Below are 8132 nucleotides of genomic sequence, written 5' to 3' on the forward strand. Positions count from 1 at the left end.
GGGGGGACCACCATCCTTTTGTGAACCACAACATCAGATGCCTTTAACTCCCTTTTTACAAAACTTACATTTTTCTTATTTCTTGAACCTTACCCTGGTGCGTTTCCTTGTTGTGGGATACATTTACGGCAAGAATCTTTTATAAACATATGGAGGAACAGAGAGAAAATTCCAGAAAACACTGATGATGGGCACACTAGACTTCCCTCCCCGTTTTATCTTGGGCCTCAGTCCCTAAGGAAATTTTTTTAAAGTTTAGTGTTAGGAGAGATTTTTTTTTTCCTCTGAATTAAATCTTTTTAACTTCTCCTTCTTATTTGAGCTATCAGGATGCTCTGAACTATATTTACAGCTCAATTTAGGAAAGTATTATGGCCTACTTCATTGTGGTTTTTCTTTTATAAACATAATATTTACCTTGTCTTGGCTTATTATTTTTCACCCTATACATTAATAGCTTATATTTGTATGTATGTGTTTTATTTAAGCTATCTAAAATACTTTCTGAAATGAGGTGAAATATAAATGCATTATAACATGTTTCGAGCCACACATAAACCCTGGGTCTCATGAGCTGACCTCACTTAAGCAGAATGTGTGGTGAGGACAAGAAGGAGATTCTGTGGTCCCTTCACAGAGGAAGCAGAATCTGATTCACCAGGTAGCACATCTCAAAACCTTTTTCAGAGAGGCAGAAAAATATAGCGGGACAAGACGGGAAAAATGTATTACTCTTAGTTTTAAAAGTTAAAGTTATAGGAAGCACACATTTATGGATGTTTTCTGAAAAATCAGGGGTTTAATTAAAAAACAGAATATTTGACTTAAATATAAACTGAAACACATATTATAAATTATGCTCAAATCATGGTCACTTCCCGTGTTACCCATCAGTAGCCTTTATGCTTAAGACAATAACCCTTAGAATACGTTTCAAATGCAATAAACCTTTCCACTATGATTAGTATACACCTATTTCCTTCAATTTTTGTAGTTTCTTTTAGAAAATAAACAAGGCATCCCCTTGTTTTCCAATAATATTCTATGACGGTTTTATTTTCAAAAGGTTTTCCTAGTAAGATATTGTCTTAGAACCATTGCAGAACTTCATCTTATCACTTTGTTTTGTTTCATGAGCTATATTTTAATTAATTCTAACTTGCAGGTTAAAGGACACACATCCTTTTGAATCGACTGATTTACACAAAGTCGATGGTAGCACCCTCTTTCCTGGCCAGCAGGTCGACACGTACGAGGCGCTCAGTGAAGAAAACTCAACTCAGCCTGACTTAAATATAAAAACACTTTTATTAGCTCACGTAATTAAGTGTACTTTACAACCATGACAAAATAAACGTACAGCTCGCTGACAGGAGGTGGAAGATGAGAGAAGGGAAGAAAAGTGGGGAGATGGGTAGATGGGTAGATGCTTTAACAGCCTTATTTTCCCCAGATGGGTATCAAGAAACTGACTAAAATTTACTGGACGAGAAACAGCAGTGTCAGTAGATATTTCTAAATTACAAGAAACAAAACGTAAAATAAGAATGGAATTATCCAAGAGATATTGAGGAAAGGACTAGAGTAAAGAAACTAAAATCTCATTTTACACAACCAAGGGTCAAGCACATAGAAAGACATAAAAGACAAATAATACATATATTATTTCATTCTTTAAATTTCATATTTTTTTCAAATAAGGTTATTATTCCGTTTACCAAAAGCAGACATGCTTGAAAGACTTTTTCTTTTGGGCGGTGTTGCCATTGGGTGGTGCCGTTGGGTGTGAGGAGGAATCTTGTCTTATTTGATTTTTTTTTAAGTGTGAATAGTATTTCTTTTTTTAAAAAATAATTTTTATTGGAATAGAGTTGATTTACAATATTGTGTTAGTTCCAGGTGTACAACAAAATGAATCAGTTATACATACACATATATCCACTCCTTTTTAGATTATTTTCCTATATAGGCCATTACAGAGTATTGAGTAGAGCTCCCTGTGCTAAACATCAGGTCCTTGTTGATTATTTTATACATAGTAGTGTGTATATGTTTATCCCAAACTCCTAATTTATCCCTCCCTTTCCCTTTTGGTACCCATAAGTTTGTTTTCTACATCTGTGACTCTATTTCTGTTTCGTAAATAAGTTCACTTGTACCATTTTTTTTAATGAAAATTTTCAATGTTGCAGAAAAAGCTTAGCATGAAATTTATTAAAAAATAAATGGAGGGCTTCCCTGGTGGCGCAGTGGTTGAGACTCTGCCTGCCAATGCAGGGGATATGGGTTCGAGCCCTGGTCTGGGAAAATCCCACATGCCGCGGAGCAACTAGGCCCGTGAGCCACAACTACTGAGCCTGCGCATCTGGAGCCTGTGCTCCGCAACGAGAGGCTGAGACAGTGAGAGGCCTGCGCACTGTGATGAAGAGTAGCCCCCGCTCCCCGCAACTAGAGAAAGCCCTCACACAGAAACGAAGACCCAACACACCCAAAAATAAATAAATAAATACATTTATTAATAAATAAATAAATAAATAAATAAATGGAGGGAATCAATATATGTTGGGAAACCACAGTTGTAAAGTACTTAGGGTAGGATAAATACCGGGTTTAGGACCGCAGGGTGCTTAAATACAAGCATTAATCAAGAATGTATTAATATATGGTAGTTTTAAGAAAGCAAATATAATGGATACATCATGAAAACATACTATGTTTTCTTCACAAGCGATTCATAATGTAGTAGATTATCTTTTTTTGTGTTTGAGAACAACTGTGCCTCTGGAGCCCACAGACTGGGTACGGGAGGGAGTTTGTTAAATGCCTGTTTGTTTTTTGATGAAGTAATTGCATCGTTTGAAACGATTTGACTCAGCACACAGGAAGACTCAATAGAAAATGTGTTCAATTGTGAGCTCCGTAGCTTGAGAAATGAATGAAAATTATGCAGAAGATTCCGTGGAAACTTACAGAAGGAATTCGAAATCTGGAACATAGAATAATTGAGGAATTGACGTTTCTGAGTTTGGGGGGATTCCAGAGTTTTCAGATATAATTCATTGCTAATTTTCTGTGCCAGTGAAGGAGAATATCAGAGCCATTGTGAGATGCTCCGGGGGGGGTCTCTTAGAATCAGTTCATCTTGGATAAGAGGAAATCAATCTGCTGGACTGGCAGTCTGCATTGTAAATATTCAAAGGCAAGAAAAAAAATCATTACAGAAACCATAGAGGAAGAAAATATGTGTGTGTGTGTGTGTGAGGGACTAAGCTGAATAAATGTTTGGATCACCAAATATTTGGATCATCTGCCAGTTCATAAAGAGCAGGATAAATCTAAAAAGCAAGTTCAGAAAACATTAAAGAATCATGATGGGAGTAACTATTACTGTCAGAGTGTAATGCTTTTTAATTCTAATATGTAAACTTTTATTTTATAATGTGCTGTGCCATTTGGAGAGAATATTTGTGGACACTACCTGAACTCTAACCAAAGCACTGTCTTGTCGGTGACATCTTTGCAAAGTTGTCTGAAAATAAATACAAAGTTGTCTGAAAGTAAAGGTTGAATTTTCTTTCTTTTTTTTTTTTTTCATTTGGAAAGAAGCTTCACATATGTAATGTCATTAAATCCTCATAACTTTCCCTACAGATGAGGAGAAGACAGCTTGGTGTAGTTGGGTTCAAAGGCAGTTTTGAGCTCTGCTATTTCCATGGGTCTTAACGAGGCCACTAATTCCTCTGGACCTATACAGAGGATGATAATAATAATATCTCTCTCCTTGTATTGTTTTGAGAGTGGAAGAGGCCAATTTGTTTGAACATGCTATGCAGACCATTATGTGGGTTACCAATGTTCTTTTTTTTTTTAATCCAAAAGAATTTTAATGTGAGGGACCATGAAAGAGCGAATCCTTAAGGGTCCAATACCATCAGAGTCGCTAATGTTCTTCTTGGCATCTCCCACTTTATGGAGAATGGAGAGGAGAGACAGATAAGGTTGGGTCCATGGCCCCAGTGCCCAGGACTCCTAATTAATCACAAGCACTCACAAGACCTGGAGGGTCACAGGAAGCCAGGGCCATGGGTAAAGAGCCCTGTGTAGAAAACAGGGGAATTTTCCTTGTTCCTGGGAGGAAAGAAAGGGTGCAGAGAACCGGGGAGATGGTGTGAACTGGGAACTACAAAAGATGAAAGAGTTCCTGAAGATTTCAAGACTGGGGGACCCAGGTCTCTTCTGTCCTCCAGGGACAGGATTTCTAAGGTTAAAGGGCAAATGTTCAGTGACATCTTCTAAACACATAAACAGCTTTGTTGTAACTTGTTTGTTTTGTTTCAATAGATCCCCGTAGAGCAAAGGAAAATAAGAGGTGACTATGAAAATGTAAGACCCTCTTTTTCTTCCCCCAGAATTTTCAGAAAAATTGGCAGGGCTTTGGACATCTGTATCTAGATGACACATAGAATAGAATGAAAAAAAAAGAGACAATCTCTGATTGTATTTGAGGGCCCACTTCCGACTTACTACTGCTAAAGCCTATGAGGTAGAGAAACAGAAAGGAAAATTGTAGCATGTGGAGATTATTGCTGAAAGTAGGTAATCCAACGTTGTGTGCTTTGAAAGCTGAGTATATTTATCATTGCAAATTTTGCCCTTAACATCAAGTAAACATCATGTTTAATTTACAGAGGGGGATATAAATTGCAATCTGTTAAGGATACTGTATAGGATATATTTATATGCATAAAATACAACCTAGATGATCAACACTTACGTGATCCTGTTATGTAGGATTATAGTGATATACATACTTTTCTGTATTTTCTGACATCTTTCCAATAAACATATTCCAATAAAAATCCTAAAAATCTCTTTAAAAGGTATGTCACTGATACAGAAACTCACTTCACTGCTACATTAGTTATAAAGTTTATGAATAAAAAAGTATGGATTATATGAGTTCTCTTAAATTATCATCTTCTTATTGAAAAATCTCTTTATTTGGACTTTTGAAACAACAGTTTGAATATTCACTATTTAGATGACTTTTATGACCAACTCAAAACAAGGAAATAATATAAAGAGAAGTGAAACGAATTTTCAGTGCAACAGTTACCTCTAAAATCTAAATTTCAGTTTTTTGGTCAGCTGCTTTGCTTTGAAGGATATGGAAAATCTTACTTGCTTATTCACTTTAGGTAGAATATTTAAGGATAACAAAATACAGAGTAGCAAGTAGTCCCAACATTTGAAAGACAGGAATTTTCACTTTTTGAAGATTTTGTGGTATACAAAAGAAGATAGGTAATACAGCTCTCTGTGGCTGATATAATTTAGAGCAGAATTCTCAACCAGGGAAGACTTTGACCCCCAAGGGACTTTGACAATGTCTGCAGACATTTATGGTGGTTACAACTCGGGGAGGTGTTACTGCCATCTACTGGTTAAAGGCCCGGGATGCTGCTATACTTGCTACAGTGTACCTACGGGACACCCCCTCGCCCCCCATAAAAGATCAGTCCAAAATGTCACCAGTGCACAGGCTGAAAAATCCTGCTTTGGACTCCTTTTTATTTACCTAGGAACAAAATGGCACCATCAACTTAAAAACGCTAAAAAAGAAAACAATACTTGTTTATATGTTTTCTTTCAAGCAATGGAAAATAGAAGTGATATTTTTCTTCCCCAAAAGCCAAAAGTAGAAATATTTCCAGTTCATTTTTGTGTTATAATATAATATTTAAAAATTAAGGATCCTAAGGTAGCTTTTTACAGGGTTTGAGAAAGCAGAATTGAAATGATCTAGCTCAGGGAAAACAAATGTGTTCCAGCAAGTTAGTTGAGAAAGGCTTTTCTTTTTTCTTTTTTTTAAACATTCCTCAAAAGAATATTTTAGGTAGTAATTCAAAACAGTTGGGAACGGGAAACCAATGATATGTCAAGAACATACCTTAATAATGATTGCTCTTCTCCCAAGAAATAAATGAAAACACAAAATGCACTTCTGACGATGTTTTATGTGCCCTTCAGAACCATGAGTTATTAGAAAGGCAGTTCTGGGGCCAGATCCGTGGATGCAGGGCAGAAGTCTTCCTCCCAGCCATCCCAACGTGAGATTTGTGTTTTCCTAGGAAGATTCTTGGGTTAAGAAAACAACAACAATAACAGGAAATGTGGCCACACTTTGTATTGTGTTAACCCCACAACCCTGAAACATTTTTTTTAGGGCATTTAAAAATATGCTTTTAGCTGGTTCGAGCATGAAGTCCAGTGAAGGTCACTGTGTGCTTTTTTATTTTTCTCCCGAGAGAGGGCATTAACTTGGTTCCCTGTAAGTAAGAATGAAGAGTGTTAGCTAAAGTATACCTATCTGTTCTTTACTACTTACACCTTTCCTCAAAGAACAGGGTATGTTTTCACACAGGGTGAAGTGATATGTCATGATTATATTTTGGTTTAGTTTTTAATTAAATGTTTATGCTTCAAGAGCCACAAAATTGTCTTTGGCAGGTTAGATGAAGACATGTTGAAGATCAAGTTACTTCATGCTGTCAGAGGCTCTCTTTCTAGTACGGGATAGAATTGATTCTAGGAGGTTAATTAGAAAGGCATAAATCCTGTTCTGTAAATATGTGTTATACGTTTTAATTGGTGTAGGGATCCGGAGGGAAAGAGGATTACAGGATTACTTTGAAAACGTACTTCTTTATTTTACACTATTGTTTGTTAACAATAATTTCTTCCTGCTCATAAAAATAATACCTGCTCACTATTTCAAATTTGGAAGATTCAGGAAAGTGTAACAAGAAAAGATATCCCAGAAGCCACCGCTTCTAACACAGGACAACTTCCTTCTGGTTCTTCTGTGAAATGGAGGTCACTGTGCCCAAGGCTGCCTCTGCTTCCAACATAGACTGACCAGTTAGTTACACACCTCACCAAACTTCTTCCAAACAAGGTTATGGTGTCTCTATCGTGTATTTTATTTTTTTAATTGTTATTTTAAAAAATAAATTTAATTAATTAATTAATTTTTGTCTGCGTTGGGCCTTTGTTGCTGCACGCGGGCTTTCTCTAGTTGCAGCGAGTGGGGGCTACTCTTCGTTGCGGTGCGTGGGCTTCTCATTGCGGTGGATTCTCTTGTTGCGAGGCAGGGGCTCTAGGCACGTGGGCTTCAGTAGTTGTGGCACGTGGGCTCAGTAGTTGTGGCGCGTGAGCTCTAGAGCACAGGCTCAGTAGTTGTGGCTCGCGGGCTTCAGTAGTTGTGGCATGCGGGCTCTAGAGTGCAGACTCAGTAGTTGTGGCGCAGGGGCTTAGTTGCTCCATGGCATGTGGGATCTTCCCAGACCAGGGCTCGAACCTGTGCCCCCTGCACTGGCAGGAGGATTCTTAAACACTGCACCACCAGGGAAGCCCTCTATTGTGTATTTTAAATGGCCACACCTAACGCAATTCTGTAAGTTGTTCTGCTTTTTTCTCCTCTGTGACACAAACAGGTGAGTTCTGATGTGCCCATAATTAAGAAAGGCTCTGGTTTATACCAATTTCCCAGGCATTTGGCATTGCTCTGTCTTTAATTCCCACTCATACAGTGTATTGTGATACCAGCAAGAGTAACATTGCAGAGATAATGACTGGACTCTAATTCATCAGCTACTGTTTAAACTTTGGTACTTCTAATACTAGTAGTAACAAATTGGGACACCCTTCACAACTGATGTTGGATATTTTATGACATCTCACATGATTAACACTAAATTCAACTAAAGACAAGTTAATCCAGCAATGAAGGTCCTCAAAAGTTCCCTAATTATTTTTGTAACACAAATGGCTAAAAGTAGAGCTATTAAATCTAAGGACATTATTTCTTGACTTAGATCATCAAAATTACTTTCCAGAAAAGTTGTTCCAATGTCTATTCTCACATTCAACAATACTGGACTTTACAATTAACCTTCACTTATTTGATAACTAAAAAAGAGCCTTTAAAATAAAAGTATCTGAAATTGAGTAATCTTTTCATTCATGTTTAATTTTTCCTTCCCTTTTCTTCCTTCCCTCTTTTTCTTCCCCTCTCCCTCTCTTCCTTCTTTTTTTTTCTTTCCTGGAGTAAATACTTTACAGTTTTTGCC

The sequence above is a fragment of the Mesoplodon densirostris genome, chromosome 12, assembly GCF_025265405.1.
Source record: "Mesoplodon densirostris isolate mMesDen1 chromosome 12, mMesDen1 primary haplotype, whole genome shotgun sequence".
NCBI lineage: Eukaryota > Metazoa > Chordata > Mammalia > Artiodactyla > Ziphiidae > Mesoplodon > Mesoplodon densirostris.